The 25,023-nt window shown below is 43.6% G+C and overlaps 1 long non-coding RNA gene across 1 annotated transcript in view; it reads left to right on the forward strand.

Moving 5' to 3' along the window:
• Positions 1-17,816, forward strand: part of LOC111092010 — a 51,772-nt gene extending 33,956 nt beyond the window's left edge. The window contains exon 8 of the long non-coding RNA XR_005376749.1: positions 16,151-17,816. This is a non-coding gene — a long non-coding RNA (uncharacterized LOC111092010). The remainder of the gene's footprint in view (positions 1-16,150) is intronic.
• The last annotated feature ends 7,207 nt before the right edge of the window (positions 17,817-25,023 follow it).

Below are 25,023 nucleotides of genomic sequence, written 5' to 3' on the forward strand. Positions count from 1 at the left end.
TAAAAATGCCTTGCCTACCCGCTGAAGTTCAAGGCTCACAACCATTATTTCTTGGCCCTACGAAAAACCTCCGTGCATGAGGATATTGCCCTTCTCAATTCCATGCTTTTGCTTACATTTTAGTGTGGGGCATCTTCACTTCCCAGTTCATGAAATGTTGCAGTCGTGGACAATGCACCAAACAAATCATATTCTCTATTCTGGGTTTAGAACGAATGAAGATGTAAGCTAAACAGTAGCAAATGGGAGGCCAAATGCCATCATTTTTAGGGTAAACACCAACTTGAGGATGAACTTATTGTGAGTCAAGTGGGTTTACCTAAATCTGATCCCAAGAATTAAATAGACCGACCCCTCTAGTTAATGGCAATGTGGGATTGGGACAGCCCCCCACCCCCACTTCCCCTCCCATAACAAGGAACTCTCTGGGTAAGACTCGGGTCATGGGAAAACAAGGAAAAATCCCCATTCCCTAGGGACATCTCAGTCCCAAAGAAAATGATAGATAAGGTGTCTGAGCTCCACCAGTGTCACCATACTTCCCCTCAGGAGTGAGTAAGCAGGGAAGAGAGGCCAAGGGTGTTACACTAGGTGAACTTCCTCAATACGCAAGGAGTCAGGAGCAGGGAAGAAGCGATCCTGGTCAGCACTGCCACGTGACAGGGGCTCAAAGAACTTTTGTGGTTTGATCAGTACAAAATTTTATCGGGTGCCTTTGTTTTATATCAGTATTCTGTTCCTTTCTGTGCCTGTGTTTGCCTGGGTACTGGACTACATAGGGATGGACATACGGTAATTTTGCAGAGAAGATGGGATGAATCATTTATAGATGGGTGCTCGCAGAAAATATCTGTCGTATTTCTTGCCTGAATTTTAATGCCCCCCATTGTGACACCAACTGTAAATGTTTCTAAGCCTTGAAGCATGGAAAAAAAATAATAGTGACCTATTTTTTTTAATGATCTCTTTGCATTATTTTCTGCTTCAAAGGAAGTGAAAGATCCATAAAAAAAGCAAGTTGGCTCAGTTTGTTTTCAAACTGTAACCTCTGTTTAGACTTCCAATTTAAAGGTCAGTAAATGGATACCTAGCCTTGACCTTAGCACATCAATGTTGCATTTTAGAAGCAGGGTGACATGGGGCCACGCGCTGTTTCTCAGATTTAGAAGCCTGATCACTTAATGATGTCACTGTCCCTATCACTATACAGTATCGAGTCCCTGCTGAACTGGAGGCTGGTGTTTTGGGTCAGGGTAACCAAGACACAGAGGGAGCTGGTGAGGCTAGTTGGCCCTTCAGAAAGCCTTTGGACCTATGATATGAAGCTGTGCCCACTGGCAGGTTTATGCACCCAGGACTCCCACAGAAAGTACAGAAAACAGAGAAGTCCTATGTGCTTCTATTTGCCCACTGATGACAAGGGGCCATTTCGCTGATAGAGTGAGCTATAAAATCTGGGTTGGGCTAAGATTTATAAGGTTTTTTTTTTTGTTTTTTTTTGTTTTGTTTTGTTTTTTTTTTTTTTGAGGGGGCAGGCAGTTAATGATGAGAGTTAGGATTCCATGGGTCAGTTTTAAACAATGGCCAAATTCCTGCTCATTCCTTGTGGTGGTCCCAGCAGGGACGTGTATTCACCAGTGAGGGAGAAGGGGAATGCAGAGAGGAGCTGTGAAGAATGAAGGTGCAACCTCGGGTCGTCGGGGCCACAGCCAGGGAAACTAACAGACGCACATGGTCATTTGAAGAATGCCCAGAGTTTGATCAGTGAAAAGAGACAGTTTAAGGACACGTAAAATACTTGGGTCACATCACTTACTTTCCCTAAGACTTTTATCCTTTCTGTGTCTAGATTTCTTCTCCAGTTGTAAGGGTGTCCTAAGAGTTCCTCCCTCTAGAGTTAAGACTGTTCTAGGAGAGGGTGCTTCCAAGGTGCTTGTGATGTTGGCTTTAAAACCCCAGATGCCAAAAATAAAAAAAAATAAAAATAAAAAATAAAACCCCAGATGCCAGGCTGGCAACGCTTGCCCAATAGCCACGGAGCCACGGTGAAGCAACGTGCCTGCATCCTGTTCTCTCTGGTTCCTGCAGAAGAGTTTGACGGAGTTCACATTCTTAGCAGGTATAACACACGCAACGGGCCTTCTCCTACTGGTGTCTGTGAAGACTGGTTCAAGCTCTCCAGAAAGAAACTCGAGGATATGTTATGAAATAGTCTAAATGTTTTCCTGGTTTTAAGTGAATAATTCCACTTAGAAAAATTTACCCATGGGAAATACTTTCGAGTATATGAAAGGATTTATCTTTGGCATTGAGCTTATTTGCTGTGTCCTCCTCCCCCAAGATCCTTAAACTACAACAATAGGAAGTTAGTTGAATAAATTATGATATAGAAACACGGTGAAATATAATACAGCTATTTTAAAGGCGATTTCATGGAGAAACACTTTCCTGATGTAGCATTGTATGAAAAAAGTACAGGGTGTTCAGGATTTTAGCAAAAGTTTGTACTGAAAAATGACATTCGTAATTACCGTGATTCTGATTATATGGAGGAAATGTTCATGATGTGTAGTTAAGGAAGATAGATTACGAAACAATATTATGGCACAATTGTACTTTTATATAAAAGTATATTTCTAGATGATATTGGAACTCTACACATCAGATGTGAACAATGATTCTTTCTGGAAGCAGAGGTCATGTATGATTTTAATTTTGCCATTTACATTTTCCTGTATTTACTGATCTTCTTTTAAACCTTAAAATTTAGTTTTAACTACCTAGGTAATGACACATGTATATTTATTATAATAAATATTGAGGGACGCCTAGGTGGCTCAGCAGTGCCCAGCGGTGAGGCGTCTGTCTTTGGCCCAGGGCATGACCCTGGGGTCCTGGGATCGAGTCCCACATCGGGCTCCCCGCAGGGAGCTTGCTTCTCCCTCTGCCTATGTCTCTGCCTCTCTCATGAATAAATAAATAACATCTTAAGAAAAAAAATGAAACAACACAGAAGTATAGAGTACAAAGTGAGAGTCTGCACCCCATTGCATTTTTTCCAAGTGCCACAAATACTAATGCTCCCTAGTCACATTTTTGGGACGTCTTTCCAGAACCCTTTCTGGGGGGAGGGTTCAGGACCACCACACTGCATTCTCCACATCATTCTACAGATTGCAAGCTGCAGAGTGAGTGCTTTCAGTTTTTGTTTTTTTTTTCCCCTGGGCTCTTCTGGATGCAGTGCTCTGCTGACTGTGGATGCTTGGCTATGCCAAGGGGGCAGGATCTCCCCGGGAGTCCCTCAGGAGCCTCCCTTCCTCTTCACTGACCCCGAGGGCATCTGATACTGTGTCCTTTCCTTCTCTCCTCAGTCTTGTCTCTCAGTCAAGAATGCTCTCACTTCCTCCTTGGGTGGGTATCAACTCCAGAATTTTCTTTACTTTCGGATCTTGGAATTTTTAGGCTCAGCTGGCCAAGTGTTGGCTTATAAAGGAATCTTTAGAATAATGGAATTCATTCTCAATATATTTGGGCTTTGAAGGCTCTCTTTCTCATTTTCTTCCCTTCTCTCACTGCCTCTTTCCTCTTTTCCTTCTATGGACAAAAGCTTTCTTATATGTAAGTCCTCTGCCCAGCACCAAATCATTCTTTCATTTTGTATATTTGCTGAAAAATTCTCAGGCTCTTGCTGAATTGGAAGAAATTCATATACAAGGAAGGGGTTGAGGTGGGGATGGGGGGAAGAGCACAGCAACGTATTTTTAAAAAGTTTCTCATCAAAGCACAGAGTTAAAAAAAAGGTTTTATTTATTTATTTATTTATTTGAGAAAGAGAGAGAGAGAGAAAGAGAGAACGAGCATACATGAGCTGTGGGGAGGGGTGGAGGGAGAGGAGAAGCCGACTGCCTTGGGGGTCAATCCTTAGGACCCGAGGGTCATGACCTGAGCTGAAGGTAGATGCTTAACCCACTGAGCCACCCAGGCAGCCCCATATGGATTTTTTTAGGTCAGGTTTACAGAGGTCTCATTTATAGGTAGTAAACTCATCCTTTTTTTAGGTGTGCAGTTGATGGTCTTTGTCAAAGGCTTACAAAATCGTGTAACCAAGACGTGGCACATTTTCATCACTGCCAGCAGTTTCTTAGTGTCCCTTTGTAGTCCGTCTCTTCCCTTTGGCAGTCATTGATGCAATCTACTTTTGCCTTTTCTACAATGTGATATGAATCACAGCATGTCATGGCTTCTTTCACTTAGCATGTTTTTGAGATGCATTTGTGTTGTCTGTCCGTCCTTCAATCTTTTGTTACTAGGTAGCATTATGCTGTATGGATATACAATAATTTGTTTATCCATTTGCCAGCTGACCTTTGAGGTTTTTTTTGCCAGCATCTAGTATTTTTTTTTTTTTGGCAATTATGAACAAAGCTATTATCGTCATTCACATATGGTTCTTTCTGTGGACATGTACTTTCATCTCTCTTAATTAAATATCTAGAAGTGTGGTAGCTGGGTAGTGTTTGTGTGTGGTTAACTTTAAATTAAATATGAAAATGTTTCCCAAGGTGGCTGTTGACCATTTTGCCTTACCACCAGCAATGCTTGAGAGTCCCAATTACTCCACATCCACAGGAACACTGAGTATTGTCAGGTTTCTTTCCTTTACTTTTATTATTTTTAATTTTTTTAATATTTTATTTTTATTTACTTATTTTATTTTATTTTATTTTAAATTTTATTTATTTATGATAGTCACACAGACAGAGAGAGAGGCAGAGACATAGGCAGAGGGAGAAGCAGGCTCCATGCACCGGGAGCCCGACGTGGGATTCGATCCTGGGTCTCCAGGATCGCGCCCTGGGCCAAAGGCAGGCGCTAAACTGCTGCGCCACCCAGGGATCCCTATTTACTTATTTTAAAGAGGGAGAGAGAAGAGACAGAGGAAGTAAGCAGGGGCAGGCAGAGGGAGAAGGAGAAAGAGAACCTCAAACAGACCCTGTGCTGAGCATGGAACCTGACATGGGGCTTGATTTTACGACACTGAGATCATAAGCTGAGCCCAAATCAAGAGTTGGATGCTTAACTGACTGAGCCACCCAGGTGCCTCCTTTTGCTTTTTTTTTTTTTTTTTTTTTTTTAAATCTTAGCTTTTCTAGTAGGTATATAGCAGGATCTCATTATGGCTTTCATTTGTGTTTCTCTGATTTTTAATGATGTTTAGATGTTTTATTGATGTTTAATGATATTAAAAAATCGGATTGTCTTTTACTATTGAATTGAAAGAGCTCTTTACATATTTTGGATACAAGTCTTTTAGCACATATGTGTTTTGTAAATATTTATTTCCAATCTGTAGTTTGTCTTTTCATTTACTTAGTAATGTTTTCCAAAGAATACTAGTTCTTAATCTTGATGAAGTCCAGCTTATTGATTTTTTTTTAAAAGATTTTATTTATCCATTCGTGAGTGACAGAGAGAGAGAGAGAGCGAGAGGCAGAGACACAGGCAGAAGGAGAAGCAGGCTCTCTACAGGGAACCTGACGTCGGACTCGATCCCGGGACTCCAGAATCATGCCCTGGGCCGATTTAATTTAAAGTTTAACCATACACAAACACTACCCAGCTAAACTGCTGAGCCACCCAGGGATCCCCAACACTATTTTAAATGGCAACTTTTTGTTTAAGATTTTAATTTTCAATTTTTCTTCTTTTTTTTTTTTTTAAAGAAGATTTTATTTATTTATTTGAGAGAAAGAAAGAGAGGAAGAGAGAGACAGTAGGAGCAGGAAATCAGAGGGAGGAGCAGACACCCTGCTGAGCAGGGAGCCCAATTTGGGGCTCAATCCCAGGACCCTGAGATCACAACCTGAGCCAAAGGCAGATGCTAAATGGACTGAGCCACCCAAGTGCCCCTCAGTTTTCAATTTTTCATTGCTAACGTATAGGGATGCAATTGACTTGAATACTGACCTTGTATTTTGCGACTTTACTAAACCCACTTATAATTCTGCTAGGATTTTTGTAAATCTTTGGGACTTGCCTTGTAGATAGTTTTATTTCCTCATTTCCAATCTTCTTTTGTTTCGTCATTTTTGCTGTTTCACACAGGCTTGGCCCTCCAGAACAATAGTCAACAGAGTAGTGAGAGTAGACATTCTTGATGTGAAACTTTTAATCTTTTGAATTATTGTCACTGTATAGATGGATATGGTGTGTCATTTTAAAAATTTGCATTCCCTGCTTACTAGTGAAGCTGAATGTCTTTTAATATATTTATTGACTATTTGTCTTTCTTTGAGAAATGTCTCCATATATCCTTGGTAAAATTTTCCTTCACTTGTTTAGCTTCTCTGATTTGTACATGCTTATGAAGCATTCTGGTCATTAATCTTCTGTGTGTTGCAATTACTTTCTTCCAGGATATTGCTCGTCTTAACTTAATGTGGTGGGCTTTGGGAGGTAGAAGTTTTTTTTTTTTTAAAGATTTATTCATTTGTTTATTTATGATAGACATAAAGAGAGAGAGAGAGAGGCAGAGACACAGGCAGAGGGAGAAGCAGGCTCCATGCAGGGAGCCCGATGTGGGACTCGATCCCTGGACTCCAGGATCACACCCTGGGCCAAAGGCAGGCGCCAAACCGCTGAGCCACCCAGGGATCTCCGGGAGGTAGAAGTTTTAAATGTTATGGAGTCAAAATGTGTCAGGATTTTTTGTCTTTTATGAATTTTGAGTTTGTAGCTCATTTAAGGAGCTTTTCCATTCCAAGACAATACAGTATTATTTTATAATTTATTCTAACACTCTTACAGTTACGCTCTTTAACATTTAGTTCTTTAATGCATCTGAATTTTTTCTGAACGATATGGCTTTAGAGTTGGGTACATGGTTAACCAGTTGTTCCAACTCTCATTTAATTGAGAGTATCTTATATTTTCTCCACCACTTTGAAATGCCATATTTATCTTTTTACTAAATATGTTCATGTCAGTGAATGTTCATGTATCGATGAGTGTCTTTTTGGATTCTGATTTTTGTCCCTTTGCCCCATTTTTCTAAATTTTTGCTAGCACCACATGATTTTTATTTCTAGAGACTTCTGTTATGTTTCGCTTCCACGTGGAGGAATTCTACTGTGGCAGTCTTGTGGTGAGGCCGGACTCAACTTCCATTCCAATCTTTTCCAAAAGTGGACTAAAGGCGACATTGCATAGATTCTCTTGCAGTTGCAGTTCTATCTGAAATTTATTACTCAGAAGGAAAAGTGGAATACTTTTTTGTTTGTTTGTTTTTAAAGATTTTATTTATTTATTCATGAGAATACAGAGAGAGAGAGGGAGAGAGAGAGAGGGAGAGACACAGGCAGAGGGAGAAGCAGGCTCCATGCAGGGAGCCCGATGCGGGACTCGATCGCGGGACTCCAGGATCAACTGGCCACCGCGATCTGGGGTAGGTTGTGACCAATGTGGGGCATCCAGCAGTTGGTAACTTGCTGACTCTGTGAGGCAGCTGCTCCGTGGCGGCCTGATTCTGTATTGAGGTTTTGGGAAGTGTTCCTGGAAACTCAGCCTAGGCTCAGTTTTATTCACCTTCCCAGCGGATCTGGCACAGCACAGATCTAGAACGATTCTCCTTGTGCTAATTAGATGGATTTTTGTTTTCTGAAAATGAGCCCTGGCACAACACCAGGGCTCATTTGAATGAGCACATCTGCCATTCTATTTATTCTTTACCAGTTGGGAGATAGAGATGTAAGGATGACATAATGGCTCCAGCGTGTTCTTGTGTCCCTCTTGGTCTCCCGTGACGAGGTGTGCAGCACTACTACTAAATCCAAGTTCATAAGCAGTTGTGAGGGATGCAAATCTTACCGTAGATTTTGCAGGGGGATGGATTAGACTCATGTTTGCCTGTCACTTGGTAAAACTTAAGAAGAGTTCTCCAAAGGGACGTCAGTTCTCCAACTTTTTCTTGGTTGTCATTTTCCAAATTTCTTTTCTAGCTCTTTCCCTGTAGATCTCTTTCATCTTCTGAATCCTTCATTCTCCTCTCCCTTTTCTATGTGTCGTCTGATTAAAATTATTGCAATATCAAAATACTTTGCAATAGGACCCCTGGGTAGCTCAGTGGTTGAGTGTCTGCTTTTGGCTCAGGGTGTGACCCCCGGGTCCTGGGATCAAGTCCCATGTCGGGCTCCCTGCAGGGAGCCTGCTTTTCCCTCTGCCTGTGTCTCTGCCTCTCCCTTTGTGTCTCTCATGAATAAATAAATATTTAGAAAAATACTTTGGAATAAATGAGCTCATAGCGAGATGTTTCCTTGGAAGAAATAAAAGGAATCATGCAGGCGTGCAGTTTTGAGTAACTGGTTTCACAACAGGAGGTTTAGAATTCTAAGCAGTAGATGGCAAGTGTTCTTTTCAAATCTGCAAAAAAACACTGAGGCTCAGTCACCTTGCCTTGTGATTAAAGGGAGCCAAATGCTTAGCTTCCTCAGTTGTTAAAATGTTGTCTTTAAGGTCCAAACCTACCGTTTGCTTTGCTTTGTGATGCTGGGGCCGGGACTGCAAACTGCGTTCCTGCTTTGCGAGCTGGGCCTCTGCGGGACTGTGGGTAGGGAGCCTGGAGGTGGGAGGCGGAGAAGGGCTCTCTGTCTGCCTGCCGTCTGGTTCCCAGAGCATCACCCCAGCAGTTTACTCCCTCAGTAGCAGCTGAGTCCATTCTGCGCTTTTTCTAACATGTGTAAAACCAGCTTCATCGTGTGTCCCCTCCGAGATCCTGGCTGACGCCCCCAGGGTATTGTCCATCTGGCTCATTATTCCATCTCCAGCATCTAGGACAATGTTTAGTTACAGAAGGTGCCTGATAAATATTTTATGAATGAATGAATGAATAAATTCAGGCAGCCCAGACACATGCTAGATTTCAAATGTCAAAGGAAAAATTCTTTCCGCAGCTCCTCCAAAGCCAGATGCTATTGGAGGGGCTTTGCACGAATGCCCGAATGCTACTAAATCTGCCTTAACTGTTCCATTTTTAGATGAGGAGATTGAGGCTCAAAGGCCTAAGTAGATGAAATAACTTGCCCAACTTTACTATCTTCTGCACAACGGAATTGGGGTTCAAACTCTGCATCCCACCTGAGTCCTATCCCTGGACTCTCCCCCCCACCCCCCGGCCAGTACAATATTTTAAGGACCATGGGGACAGTCAATGACAAAGTATATATATCCTAGTGTTACCCATGTGAACACTGAATGGTAACCATGGCAGAAAACATTTGTTAGAAATAATACCTTTGTAATTTTCACATATCACAGAAACTGGTAGGCGGGAGAGGCCGCATGAGCGGTGAGAATGATTATTAACAGCCCGTCGGGGGAGCCAGGAGGGGCGGGTTCTGTTTCTGGCTCGGAGCCCAATAAGCTCTTGGACCTCGTGTGCATCCAAGGACCGCCCTGGGTCTCACGTCCCCATTTGCGGGCGAGGGCGCCGGCCTCCAGGACTTCGGACGCACGTGCGTCCGGCCCTGTGACTTGGCAATGCTCTCTGTGATATAAAAATGAAGTAGTTCATCCCCTGCGGATGATGAGAATCATCAAAATGCAAGGCAGGTAATCAAGACATGAAGACACAGGCCCACGACTCTTCCTTGCAAAGGTTTGCGTTGCCACCCATGAGAATCTATACTGTTTGACCACGTTCTCAAAGGAATCTGCAAAACCATTAAGTAATGTAACTTTTTTGTTTTTTTTTAAGGCTGAAGGTAAAATGATTTCTTAGGGTCTGTATTGCGTAGAACCTATTTTTCACATTGAAGAATTAAATGGAGGATTCTGTTTTCTGTCACTGGTGTCATGAAAGGGTCTGTTGAGAGATTTATCCAATTAGGTGAATGACGGAAGGCTTTTTATTTACTTGTCCTTGAATTATTTCTTTTTTTTTTTTTGTCCTTGAATTATTTCTAAAAGGAGGCCACCGGGATATTCTGAATAAATTCTCTCCTGTTTGTGGATTGTAACTCAGTTATTTAGGGGACGCATCAGAAAGATTTTAGGGGCGCCTGGGTGTCTCAGGAGGTTAAGTATCCGACTTGATTTAGGCTCAGATGTCATGACGTCAGGGTGGTGAGTTGGAGCCCTGCGTGGGGCTCTGGGCTGGGCGTTGAGGCTGCTTAAGATTCTCTCCCTCCCTCTGCCCTTCTGTCCCCACCCCTGCTGTGTGTGTGCTCGCTGTCTCTCTAACAACGACAGCAACAGGATTTTTAAAAAAGTGACTCAATCGATGAAAAAGAATAGTTGCATCACAAACTAAATTCAGTGAGATCTCTGATAGTTGAGCACCTGGGGACGGGCGGGGTTGGGGGCGACTTTGACATTCTCATGGATTTGGGGATTTCTGAAAACTGACTGCTCCAGTGTGTAGGTAATAAAGCTCCAGCGTCTCCTTTCCCCGAAGGGAGCCGCCTCTCCTCCCGGTTCCACGGGAGACAGTGCAAGAGAGAAGAGCAGAATTTCAGGACCAAGAGCCCCGGACTGGGCCTCGCAGGCCTGAGTTCAGGCTCTACCTTGGTCAGGGCTTTGCCGTCACTTTGGGCAAGTAGCTACCTTTCTCAGGGCCTCACCTATAAAAGAAAGATTGGAGGAAAATAGGCCTGAGAGTGTTTCTGGGTCTACTGATCTATGACTTTAGAGCTAATTTGGGGCACCTGGGAGTCCAAAGGAGACTGGCCGAAGGGAGGCTCTTATGAGTGAGGAATACTTGAAGCTGAATGGACAGAGAGCCCACCACAGTGAGTCCTTCGAGCACAGGGCCATGGGCCAGGGCTGCCAGTGGCTGGCGTCACGTTCCACATAGGTAAGGCTGCCCTGGGTGACTTCACCTGAGGCCTAACGAGGCTTTTCCAGAGGAGTCAGGGGAGGGTTTTAATCTGGCGCAGGCTCTTTGACTAATTGGGTTTGCGCGGCTTGTCCTGGGAGCCGCAGAACAAGAACCAGTTCTCCCAGGAGGAGAAGTACTATTTGTTCGAGCAGTTATATTTAATAACCTAAGACCTCCCGGGACAGAGGCTGACACCAGAAAATGCTACGTATTCTCCTTTCACAATCCAGTGTCACATTCTTCTAGGTCAAAGTTGTGTCTTTCTTTCCTCCCTGATTTGAATGCAGATAATTTCTATTTTAGTGACCTCCAGGAATTTTATCTAACAGAGAGAAAGGGAAAAAAGGACCATGGAGAAAAAATTCTTAGGTTACACGTTTTCAAATTTCATGTGCATCATTTGAGTGTTGATGCAGGAAAACTAGTGTCCAGATGACGGTTTCACCCATTCTAGACTTGTAATCTGTTTGCTGGGTTATAGTTACTCTTGGGCCTGGAGGCCCCTTTAGAGACGACCTACAACCGGCTCGCTGAAAACAAAGGTCCAGTTTCGTGGCATTTGCTGATTCCTACGGTGTCGACACTCTCCCTGTGGCCAGTTTGAAGGTAGTAACGTGACGTCGCTGGATTTGGCACCTGGGAGGCATAGCACATAATTGGCTCTGGTGAGCTGGTGAGAGCTGGTCTTGGCACATTCCCGAGCATTCTCAATTAATAGATATGCTGAGGACAAGGATGAGAGGGAGTTTCCAGAAATGTTAAAAATGGATTACAGAAGACAGGCGTTCTTTGACATTTTGAAAAAGCGTCTCAAATCTCTGGGACATGGGCTGGCTGTGAAACTGAGCGGCGGTCGTGCCGTGCTTTCCCCCTCACAAGGTACACTCACACTCATTGTCTCACTTCTTTGCTAATCCTCACAACACTCTGGGGCTGGAATAGTTGCCATCGCTTCCAATTTACCAGGAGGGAGCTGATGCAGGGCTGTTGGGTGGTAGACGCAGGACTCAAATCCAGAGCTTCCCAGGAGAACTCCCAGGCTTACTCTACACTGCACCACACTCTTTCCTTACTGTTTTCAAGCCATCCAGTAGAGCCCTGACAACAAAAAAGAAATGCAAAATACATTTTTGTTGCAAGATATTTTAGATCTGAAGCTCTCTGTTAATTTTTGAGAATGTGGCGCCATCTGGAAGTGGTATCCCATTTTAAAGCTGAGACGGTGAGTCATGATTTCCTGACCCATATATGTTGTGTACTAGTTTTATTCTTTCTTTTTCTTAAGATTCTCTCTCTACCAGACAGGAGACAGATGGCTGAAGCATTGCAGCATCCTGGGCTGTTGCACCGCACAACTGCAGGGAACACCATTCATATCATAGTCTATGGGAATGGCATTTTCTGGAATTGTACAGTGCCCAGCCTGTCCAGCTGTACACGGGCCTGGTGACACTAGGTTAAATCCTTATCTTTCATTTTGGTACTCAGTTCAGGTAGTGTTGTTCCTGAGGGGGTCTAAATCCTTGCATCTTGGATTTTGCTGTATCTCCTATGGCCTTAGCACCTTCCCTGAACCCGTGGTGACATATGTAGCACAGAGATACTCTAAGAAATAAAATGGGTTGTTATTAGCTAAGTTACACTTTTCTTAGCCTTAGTCAGTGGTTCTCAACTCTGGGCACATTGGCAATGTCTGGAGACGTTTTTGATTGTGACAAATGAGTATCTAGTACTATTGGGATCTGGTAGGAAGAGAGTCCAGGGATGCTATTAAAATACCCCAAAGAGCACAGAATGCTCCCCCCACAGCAAAGAATTGACTGGCTCAAAATGTCAACAGTGCAGATCCCCAGCTGTACTCCCTTCTTGATCAGCTGGGTCCCTTTGTGCACCTTGAAGATTCTCTTGGCTTTTTTCATCAAGCCTCAAGTAGAAGAAAGCTATGAGGCTTTTCCCCTAAATCCACACCCTGTGGTTTCCTCTTGGGAATTCCTTGTTTCCTCTTGGAGAGAAAGAAGCAACAGTTCTTCCTGGGGAGAGTTTTTGGGAGCCATTTATCCAGACCCTTCTTCTCCATAAGTTTTGGTGCAGTAAGTGGTGCACCACTTATTTCTTAGGGGGTGAGAAAGCACATGGTTGGAAAATCCCCCAGAGTGCAAGAGGGCCTCCACTCAGGAAAGCCCTGAAGTCCTGTCTAAGGTCAATGGAAGTATTTACTCCAGGGACACTTACTTGGGGAGGAAAGGTTCCGCCTCCACAGGTATCTTTTTAAAGAGTCTTGGTCATCAAAGTCATCCTGCAAAGCCTTCTGACTTCTGAGCAATGGCGAGCAATGTTTGATGGGCAGGATGTTGGCTTTACATTAAACACTAATGTGGCGGCGTGAAGGCTCTTCACGCGCGGTTTGCTCCATTCATTGAAATCTAGGGATCCCTGGGTGGCGCAGCGGTTTAGTGCCTGCCTTTGGCCCAGGGCGCGATCCTGGAGACCCGGGATCGAATCCCACGTCAGGCTCCCGGTGCATGGAGCCTGCTTCTCCCTCTGCCTATGTCTCTGCCTCTCTCTAGCTCTCTCTCTGTGTAACTATCGTAAATAAATAAAAAAAATTAAAAAAAAAAAAAAAAAGAAATCTAAGGTGTGCCCAGCAGGCTTGTGCCTGGTTTCTAACACCGAGAGCACAAAGTCACCTTTCAGACCCGGCTAGATCTTTGCAGATGTCTCCACTTTACTGACTTTAGTGAGACAAGTGCCTGTGAATTACAGCAGGGCTGTGTCTTGAGACACGTAGCTCTCAAGAACGCTACTGATTCTGAGATACACTCTGGATGTATTGATGTGCATTTGGGGCAAAAACAGCACAACCCAATTGAATATACTCAACTGATTGTAAGATGTCATCTGAATCCACGAATGTTTAAATGTGAACAAGAATGCATCCTTTATTAAAGAGGAAATCCAGTAATATTGGGTCCCATGTTCAGATAAGTAAGACAAAGTCAAAAGGATTAAATGATTCATTCGAAGCAACTCTTTAAGTCTAAAGACTCCCCCATTCTTGGAGTGCCTGGCCAGCTCAGTCAGTGGAGCACGCAACTCTTGATCTCAGGTTGTGAGTTCAAGCCCCACCTTGGCTGTGAGCAGCCCCCCTGAGAGTCTTACTACCTCAATCCCTGAAACCGTGGGGGTGGAGAAGAAAGAATGCATACCTCTAAGGGAATGAAGGACCCAGCCCCAAGCAGGCCATTGACATATTTTTGAATTCTCTCATTTTGTCTTAAAAAAACATGTGAATATTTGTCTACTCTTACTATCCATATTAGTTTTTATATAATTGTTTTGGATTATCAGACGCCTCACTTTGTTTCTCCAAGTCTTTGAATAAACTTGAAGCTCCATGAACATGCATGTTTACCCTGGTTGCATTGCTAATAGGGCCATGTAGAATTTTCCTACATTGCCCCTCTTCAGGGATGGTGGCAGATGCTCACCCCCTTAGGAGAGAATACCTGATAACTTTTGATTGAGTCAGTGTTAGAAACGTTGAACTGTGCTGTGGTGTCCAGTGTGTCTGAATCAAAAGGAATGGTCATCACGATAACCAAACTCTTAGAAGTGGGGTGTTGGATACACCTCTTGGTACCTCATGAATGACAAAAGTTTTCTGAAGACCCTTTCAAAGGAGAGGAATGAAAGGAAAATAGGGGTAGTTTGGGGACTAGAGTTTCAGCAAGATTGTGGCAGTGTTTCAGCCAGCAAGTGGGGGCATCGCCTGGCCAGGTAAGGCACCAGACTGGGACTGGTTTCTGCAGGGAATTCCAGGGGGAGAGATGCCAGGAGGCCAGGCTTTGGAAGGGAAGTACATGCCCTAAAATGCCTGTCACCCCCTAGAGGGATATGGCAAAGCCAGCCAAGTGGCGCAAGCAGCACTGCATCTGGTAGACCCGACTGGCACTCTGGCCAGGCTCTACTGGCCAGATGGACAAATAGATGACAGTAGGACAAAGCAGCAAGGCCTGTGCTGGATGTTACCAGGTAATAGAAAACAAAGATTTTGTGGGCCTGGGGAGCTCAGAGTTGGTGTCCCTGGAGGGTAGAACTACTGAGAAAATATTACAAGAATGAAGTGTCTCAGAGACTACGCATGAGTTATGGATTATGGAGAACTTTTAAGACTCTGTCTGCAGAGCGCCTGGGTGACTCAGTCCATTAAGCGTCTGCCTTCGGCTAGCGTCGTGATCTCGGGTCCTGGGATCAGGCCCGAGTCAGGCTCTCTGCTCAGTGGGGAGTCTGCTTCTCCCTCTGTCTCCACAGTGCGCCCACTCCACTTGTGCTGTCTCTCTCTCAAATAAATACATAAAAAGTCTTAAAAAGAAGACTCCATCTGCAAGAGATCACATATTTAAGGCATTTGTAATGCTTTCTTTGGGTTGGTTAAAAGCAAATTCCTGGGGTGGTAGGAAGTGCAGCAGCATTCTGGTCACCTGGAAGAGGGGGGATGAAGTTTTCTGATTAATGGTGACATTAGGGAAATTCTTTGTTAGGCAGTGGAGAAGGGGCCGTGGGACACACTGTAATGGACTGGATGTGCCAGTGCAGGTGACAGCCACTGGTGGGGATTCTCTTAATTGTTTTCTAGCTGCAGTGTTGGTCTGAGGATCCTGATAATTCTCCCTTTTGTCCTAATTAGTGGAGTCAGGGGAGTAGGGGAAGTTGAGGCAACAAAGAGCCATAAGAAGAGTGTGGGGGTCAGAATATGCCACCCAAACATGCCACGTTGGCATAAAGATTCTTTTGAGCTGAAGACAATTGAGAAGTGGCAGATGCCATAAAAAATACTGTGCCCCTTCTACCATCTGCCTAAAGCCAGAGATGGACTCTGAATCACTAGAGACAACTCTGGACTCTTAAGAGCCCAGATATGGCACCGAGGGGAATCTACCCAACAAACCTTCCAGATTTAACCCTCCTCTTCCATTAGTTTCTCTCCATATATTTATCTTCTCACAGTTTGCTGCCCCTAGAAGACTGAACCCCCTTTCCTTTGTCTTGTCACTTCTCTACACACTTCTTGTTCTTTGTTAGGCTGCTACATAAGCCCAAGTCCTCACCATCTCTTTCAGCTACTCATCACTGAGTTTCCCGTCCATGTAAATGTGCTGTACTTGTTAATAAACTCTATTTTCCTCTTATTAATCTGTCTTTTGTCAGTTGAATTTGAAGGCTCCCCAGGCACTGAACCAAAGAGTTAGAGGGAAACGTTTTTCTTCCCCTCTACAGGAGGAAACCACAGGATGCATCTGGACCTGCTCTCAGACTTGGAGACCGGAGTGACATAGCCCTGAAGAAGCAGGCAGGCCAAATGCAGGCTGTTCATACGGGGCAGTGGAGAATCTAGACCCTCGAAGCCTCTTAGCTGAGTTCTTCAAAGTGGAAGAGATGTATAGATGCCAAAGGTGGTCACAAAATTAGCTTGGAGTTCCACGCTGGAGCCAATTGGCTCCTTATGGCATCAGGCTCCCGACCTGTGGCCACTGCATTCCCTTCCCACACTCCCCTCCCCTCCTCCTTCCCATATCCTCCTCTCGCTCTGTCTCCTAGACCAGCGGGATAGTATGTTGTATCTGTCAGCTTCTAGCCAGAAAACCAGCGTCCTCACTGGGTAGTTCAGTAGAGGGTATTTAGTGTGGTCATGGAGGTTTTGGGAAAGATGCCTGGCCAAACAGTAGACAGCTAGGCAGCTCAAAGATTAGCAATACCATCCTGCTCAAGTGGCAGATGGAGAAAGTACTAAAGCCCAGGGGGCAGGGCTACCTGGTAAGAGCTGGAACTAAGCTAGGGGGCTTGCTTGATAGGGCCTGAAAATAAAGAGGGAGGGGCTGGCTGGGAGAGGCTGGAATCCTGGAGATGTGCGAATGCTGGAGACGTTGCCTAAAGCAGAGAGGGAAGAGAACATCTTGTCTTCTCCCTCTCTTTTGTCCCAACATCTTCCCCGCACCCCAGGCTCCCATTGGCTGAACCTAGAGAGAAATCAGTAGGGAGTCTGAGAAATGTTGTTCGCAGGTGTCAGCCTCCTGCAACACAGAGCAGAGTTGGAGGAGGCTGAAGGAACGGAAGTGAAAGCAAATGGAGAACTGATCAGCACATAGGACAGACAGACGGAGGGCTCCGGGCATGAATTCTAGGATGGCAAGCTACTTTAGTTAGTCTATGCATGGACCCTTGTAAGACCTTATAGGATTAGCCTCTGGATCCTGCATGCCTAAAGGAAGTGGTGGGAATCTGTGGACTCTTAGACCCAGCCCGGATGGCGAACACAGAGGTAGGTGGTTCAGCCTGAGGATGTGTCCTCGGGAGGATCAACGCCAGCATCTGTGCTGTGCATCCTGGGCCCATGAATCAGAGTGCGCATCACGTGGGAGCCGGGGGCTCAGAGAGGCCCTGCTGACACACTCCAGCCAACCGATGCTCAGGAGGATGGGCCTGAGAAACGAACTGACCTCCAGTTTCTCCAGGCCCGAAGAATGGAAGGAAAACCAAAGCTGGGAGCTCCTAGGCAGGAGTTGGGATACAGCTTGTGGAAAAGATTTGCAGTTTGTAAAAAGATTGTAAAGTGTGTGAGGGAGGCAGCACTGGGCAGGTCTAGAACTCTGGGCCTTTCAACGTGTCTTAAGGAGAACTGCCCATCAGAAATCATGACATGAGGAGCCTGTTATGAACCTCATCATGGCATTCCAGGACCTGGTGAGACGGATATGGCTTGAATTCTGACTCTGTCATTTACTGGCTCTGTGACCTCAACAGAGTTGTCTAGCCTTCTGCAGACTCAGTCTCTCATCCATAAAATGGGGACAATTGTAATATCTCAACATTTGAGATGATGCATGTAAAACACTTGTCTCTGTTTGGCATGTAGCAAGCGCTCAATAAACATTGTTTGGTTTTACTGAGGGCTCACTCCTTGCCGAGCAATAATTGTATTATTTATAGCAATATACAATTAATTATTGTTGTATTATTGTATGTTAGCTCATAGCTAGAGTAGGACTTCTAGAATGATCCACTCTAGTCTTCTCTTAAAGGAGAGCCCTCGACGGGGTGCCTGGGTGGCTCAGTTAGTTAAGCTTCCGACTCTTGATTTCAGCTCAGGGTGGTTAGATTGAGCCCCTGAGTCCCTGCTCAGCAGAGAGTCTGCTTGAGACTCTCTCCCTCTGCCCTTCTCCCCACTCATGCGCGCTCTCTCTCTCACTCTCTCTCTCAAATAAATAAATGAATCTTAAAAAAAAAAAAAAAAAAGGAGGCTACTGGATTCCCTAGGAGATAAAAATGGTGGTCAAGCCTTTCCCATATCCAAGGCATAGCAAAGAAGGACACATGTCTTGATGTGTCAGTCTGTAGGTGAGCCACAGAGATGCAAATTGTAAATCCTGACACTGCAGCAGCTGTTTACGGAGAGATGTTTTAAAAATAGCTGCCATATAAGCACTCTTAGGCCCTTGTTGCCATCTGACTATGTGAACCCCCATGCGGAGGCCAGTACTGGCCACAAGTGGGAGGTTCAATATTATGATAAAATCCCACCCAGCAAGGCAGGCAGTCAGATGTATTGTAAAGAGCAGGGGACTTGAAGTCAAAAGATTTGGATTCCAATCCTGGCTGAATGAGATCTTAGGCTTAATGGGCTCTGAGCCTTGGTTTTCTCATTTGTAAAATAGTGATAAATGTAATCTACTTAACTCTAATTAAACACAGAGTTTTTGTGAACGTGTTTTATAAATAAGCATTTGTATGTGTTGACATTATTTTATGCCATTGTTGCCTGCAAGCATGATAGAAAGTCTTCTTAATTTATAAAAGTATAGAAAAATAATAAATATGCTCTAGGGACGAGGGGAGATATTTTGTTCAGAAACTCAGGGAGATCTGATTCAGCTAAAAAGCTTTTGCTAGGACACCTGGGTGGCTCAGTGATTGAGTGTCTGCCTTTGGCTCAGGTCATGATCCCAGGGTCCTAGGATCAAGTCTCACATCGGGCTCCCTGCATGGAGCCTACTTCTCCCTCTGCCTGTGTCTCTAACTCTCTGTCTTCTCTGTGCCTCTCGTGAATAAATAAATAAAATAAAATAAATAAAAAATAAAAAGCTTTCACTCGCGAAAGACAAATACTGCAGGATGTTACTTACGTGTGAAATCTAAAAGATTTGAACGTAAAGAAGCAAAGATTAAAATGCAGGTTGGCAGGAGGTGGGAGGGGTGAGGGACTTGGGAGGAACATTGCTCAACGGGTACAAAGGTTCAGTTATACAGGATGAATAAGTTCCGGGGGTGTAATGTACAGCATGGTGACGTTGGTTAACAATACTGTATTGTGTAATTGAAATGTACTATGAGGGCAGATCACACCACACATACACATAAATTTAAGTACGTGAGGTGATAGATGTGTTAATCACCTTGATTGTGGTAATCATTTCATAATGTGTTCATATATCAAAACATCACAGCTTAAATATATATAATTTTTCCTTGTCAGTTATAGCTCAGTAAAGCTGGAAATAAAATTTTACAAAATGTTAAAAAAAACTTGGCACAAAATATTGGAGTCTATATAATAGTGCCCCTCACCCTACAGAGCTGAGCCGCCCTGTTGTCCCCACTGTGGTTCTGTCTGCTAAGAAGTAGCTTCCAAAAAAGTAGCTTCTGAATCATAGAAACCACAAGCTTTGCAATCTGCCCAACACTGCAGACTTTTGAGAATGTATTTGATAATGTCTCTTTCTTTTTTTTTTTTTTTTTGATAATGTCTCTTAAGCCACTTCTTTTGGGGGTAATGATTCTCAAATCTTCTCTCTGACGTCTCAGTTGGAGACCAACACTTTGATGACATATGTTGGGTGGGCCCATTGCTGTCATTTAAGAAAATGCCTCTATTCAAATCCAGATGTCTAGATCCATTTTCCCAAAACATCTGCCTGGCTTGTGTAAAGGGAGCCGGATGGTATTCACAATCAAAGCTTAGAAATCTGCATGGGTTTGTAGGATTCTCTATTCCCAGAAAAATTAAAGAGGAGATGAATTCAGACTTACGTAAAGTTTTAAATCAGTCTGTCTTCATTACCTTGTTGGGTGGTGGGTAAATCATTTGCTCGCGGGGATTAGTGTAAAATGGCTCCCCAGCAGAACACTAAGCAATTACCTCTCTATCGAGTACATTTTCCCATAGTTCTTACGAAGTAGGCTCTTCTGTTTGAACGCCTATCTCTCTTCTAAATACTCAGGATGCAGGCTAGTCTTACATCCGTTAATTACTCTTTGAGCTTAGTGATTATACAGAAAGATCCTTCATTGTACCAACTTTCCAGCCTGGAGTGGAGATCGTGGAGTCAATGAGAAGTCACATCAGCGTTCCATTCAGTTCTTTTTCACTGAAACCCAGTTTGGAATGAGCCAAGATAGCTTATCTGAAATTATGAATGACTATGAACACATTAAAGGGATAAAACAAGCCAGCTTTTCGGAAAAAGGCAAAGGATACATTAGTGAGGAATTATATTAAAATATCAATGAAGGGATTAAAAGATATCATGATTCTCATTTCCTTTGCTATGTTTTCAGGTTTTGTGATCCTTTAATGTCTTTTCAACTTTAGAATGCTCAGGATTTAAAAGAATTACTTTCTCTGTACTTTATTCTGAATCCTTGATAGGCCTTTCTTCAGATACTCAGTTGAATCTTCCTCCAAACTTAACTTTCTATTAAGTGTGGCCTCTAAAATCTAATCCTGGTCTAGAGATCTGAAACTTGTAAGAATTGTGTCAACTCCACATGTACGAACCCTTCCTTCCTCCCTGCCTCCCCTTCTCCCATCCATTCTTCCTTAAAATTCTTTCCTCTGAGAAGGATCCACGTCAACTTTCCAAGAGTGGACAGTAGCATCTGCTTGACTGCTAGAGCACAGTTCAAGTCCAGCGTATTTATCACCTTCCTTCTGCATTTCCAATTTCTTCCTTCTCTTTCTCTAGACTTATCCAAGCTATCATTGTCTGTCCCATGTCTCAGGCTTCAAACTTTTCACAATTGGAAACACTGGCTTCTGCTTTCCCCTCTGTCCATCCAATCCAATTAGCTACCAGGTCCATTTCCACCTATGAAATATTTTTCTAAATAACAATTTTGTTCAAGTCACTCTTCTGAACAAAAAAAAATTTAATATTCCATATTGCTTACAGAATAAAGATTAAACTCAGCCTGGTACTATAGAATTCACAGTCTTTATTCCAGCCTATCTTTGGCCTTATGTCTAATTTACCCATATATTTCTTTTATGTTCTTGGGAAGTCAAGTTTATAGAGGTTTCCTGATTATATCTGGTGCAAAATCAAGCTAATTTCTACCACTATTTTACTTTAATTAAAAAAATTATATGTAGTAGCACATGGTGATTTTAGAAAACATAGAATATACAGATAAGCAAAATGAAAAAAAATCCAAATTCAAACTCTCAGAGATAATGATTGCTAACGTTTTGCTGTATTTTCTTTCAGACTTTTTTCTGGTCACATGTGAATTTGTAAAATGGAATTTTACTGTATATATTATAATCTAATTATTTCAATAATTATATCATTGAATATAACCCCACACTTATATTTCCATATCTTAGCTATCAAATACATGGATGTTTAATTATCTGACCTTCTAGTATGGTCGCTTAGGTTGTTTTCAATTTGTTTTTCATGATTTAAAAAAATGAACCAAACATTTGGTGCAAATTCTTAATGTCTTAGGGTTAATTCCTATAAGTGAAATTGATTATTTTTTTTAATTTTTTTAATTTTTTATGATAGTCATACAGAGAGAGAGAGAGAGAGAGAGGCAGAGACATAGGCAGAGGGAGAAGCAGGCTCCATGCACCTGGGAGCCCTGACATGGGATTCGATTCCGGGTCTCCAGGATCGTGCCCTGGGCCAAAGGCAGGCGCCAAACCGCTGCGCCACCCAGAGATCCCTGAAATTGATTCTTGAACATCTTTAACATTTTCCTATCATACCTGTTTTCTAAATCATAATAATTTTAATTTTCTTTGTTTCCAATTCATCTTGTTTATATTTTAAAGATTTTATTAATTTATTTGAAAGATAGAAAGACAGAGATAGTGACTGAGATAGAAGAGAAAACACAGACAGGGGAGAGAGGGAGAAGCAGGCACCCTGCTCAGCAGGGAGCCCAACAGGAGGCTCCATCCTAGGACCCTGGGATCATGACCTGAGCCGAAGGCAGATGCCTAACCTACTGAGCCACGTAGGCTGTCTCAACTTGTTTATATATTTATTAAAATGTGAAGAGTAAACTCAGAACTATTAATCTAAAAAAAGATCAGACCAGAACTAAGGACAAGCTAGAGGTGACTCTCTGGCTCTTACAGTTTTTATAAACTCCAGTCTGATTAGCTCCAACCAGAATTACATGAGCTGTTATCCTAACAAAACTTACTCTCAAAACGGTTTCTGTTCATGTCGCTCCCCATTCCCCTCATCTCTGATCAAATCGGCTTAATTACTCACCACAGTGCTGTTGATCAAGTTTAAGTTTTGTTCTTGTGATATACACTTTATAAGTTTAGGTATGCCTGGCTACCTGCCAGAGGCCATTTTTTCAAGGACACTTGGTCTGTTATTTAGGAATCCACCCCTAAATGGTTGTGCATTTTATTCCGTCCTACTTAATTGAAAAAAAAAAAAGTTGATTCTTTTTTGTTCAGATGACTCTATGCTAGGCTGTTAGGCACAATGATGAGTAGGGCAGTCTCTCCCAAGGAGCTCAAGCTCTAGTAGGGAGGCTGATATGTAAATACCTGGACTCCTTCACTGTGGCCTGTGGAGCAGTAGAAGCATGTGCAAGGCAGAGGAGAGAGTGACTCTTCAGGGAGGGGTCAGGGAGGACTGCTTGAAAGAGGTGACAGGTGAAATGCACTTAGAATGTTCCATATGTGGTTGTGTCATGAGAAGGGTAGGGAAAAGAGAAAGCAGTATTTCTAAACACGAAGGAGCCTAAAACAATATGGTGTGTTTAGAAAGCTATACGTAGGGTGTGTGATGAGGCTTGAGAGGACAATGGCTAGAGCATAAATGGCCTTGTGCTACTGTGTGCTTGGTCTTGACTCTGGAGGCATTGGTGGCTTGATGAAGTTGTTGTTTTAGAAAGATGTGAGGGGTACTAACACAGTGCCTGGATTTCAGATGAGAGGTACTGGAAATAAGACCAGTCAGGAGGTGATTATAATTATCCATGAAAGAAATGAGGAGCGGTTGGGATAGGAGTGTGATAACGGTAACAAAGGACAGAGGCCCAGGGCTCTGGACCAGGCCAGGGCCTACGAGGCTTGAATGGGCATAACACTGAGAGAAGACTTTGAAAAACAGGGAGGAGTTGGTTGAATGATTCAAGAGAGTTCAGGGTGGAAACCAAAATTGGGAGCCATTCATCTAGAGGAGGCATCAGCAGGACAAGTTTGGGCAGAAAGCAGAAGCCACATGTGATACGACACGTTGGGCCCCGGGTACGCCAGAAAATGTCTCAGAGTGTAAAGTCAATGAATTCTCTTAAGTAGAACAAGCAAACAACCAAAACAGGGATAGCCTTCAATAGACACAAAATAAAAATTTCCCCCAGCCCCAAAATCTGTAAAATAGCCAAAAAGGAGTCTTGGAAGGAAAAAAAAAATCCTGATTTGATTTCACAGTAACTTTGAATCTAAATATGAAAATCTCATTTAGGACAAAATATTCAAATTTCATGGGCAAGTCCGATAAATACTCAACAGTCGCCTTACTTACTTTATTGGCTTCTTTGTTCCCTAGGAGGGAGGATTTTTGTAGAATTGCCCATATCCTCTACTGGGGCAAAAAGGCAAAAGTAAGTCACTTATAGATGCTGAAACCACCCCCTCGAAGTGCCAACTTTTGCCAGCTTTCCTCTACTTTTCCATTGGCACCATTCACCTCCTTCGGTTTGGGCTGTGTTCTAGTCATATAATTCTCTGTAAACAAACCATTTAAAAACCTAGTGGCTTAAAGCACCAACAGTATTTTGCTTATATGTCTGTAACTTAGCCCGAGCTAGGCTGGGGCAGTCTGTCTCTAACCCATTTGAGGTCAGCCTTGGCGGATTAAAGGCCGAGGCGCGGAGTCATCTGGGTGCTGCTCTCACGGGTCTGGTGTGGATGCTGGGGAGGCTCAAGAGGTGGGGTCTGGAACCACTGGGGCGCCGTGGCCCTGTCTCACTATTTCTATTTCTACGTGATCTCTTCCGGAAAGTGGCTGCAGGGTAGCGAGACTCCTTTCAGATGTTGGTGGAGGGCTTGCGAGATGTGAAGGGAGAGCGTGAGAGAGAGAGGCCCCGGCAGGGGCTGTGTTGCCTACTCTAACCGACCTTGGAAGACAGTAAGTCTCTCTTTGGCTACCTACCAGTTATTAGGAATGAATTGCCAAAGCCAGCCCATATCCAGGGCAGGGAATTAGACTCCACCTTCTGCCGGAGGCGTGTCAGATAATTTGTTCTAGAACCGCTGCGATCTAAATGAAGGAAGAGGAGAGTTGCCACTGTAGTTATAGTTTGGTTGTAGACATTTTTGCTTCAGAAATTCTGACCAGAGAGCTTTTTCCACTCCTTCCATACCCTGTTTGGGCTCCTAACCCAACCCTCCCAAGTTCAGTTCTCTGAAACTTCTGATGGTCCCAAAGCCACACGCTGTGGCGGAAGGAGCAGGTGTTTGGAGTCAGAAAGACCTGATTAGTCATCCTGTGGTCTCAGGTGTGCTAGTGACTCGCTGTGATTGCCTTGTGACTCAGACAAGCTTCCCACAGTGAGTGGAGGTGGTTAGTTTAGACCACAAATAGCATGCTCCTTCCTTTAGTTAAAAACAACAGCAAGACTTACGTGTGGAGCAAGGGATAAGCTTTACCGAGCTCTTCTAACAAGAGAAGTTCTACGTTGTGCTCTGTGGAGGCTGCGAAGACCAGCCGAGGAGCAGTAGACGCTGGTTCTAATCAGTACGTGGAGGCCTTCTGTGGAGACAGAGCCAATCGCATTATTGTCCTAAGAGCTGGGTGAGTGGGCCATCTGCTGCTCCTCTCTCCTCTGCCCCCCGAGTC

This window comes from Canis lupus, chromosome 23 (genome assembly GCF_011100685.1).
Source record: "Canis lupus familiaris isolate Mischka breed German Shepherd chromosome 23, alternate assembly UU_Cfam_GSD_1.0, whole genome shotgun sequence".
Lineage (NCBI taxonomy): Eukaryota > Metazoa > Chordata > Mammalia > Carnivora > Canidae > Canis > Canis lupus.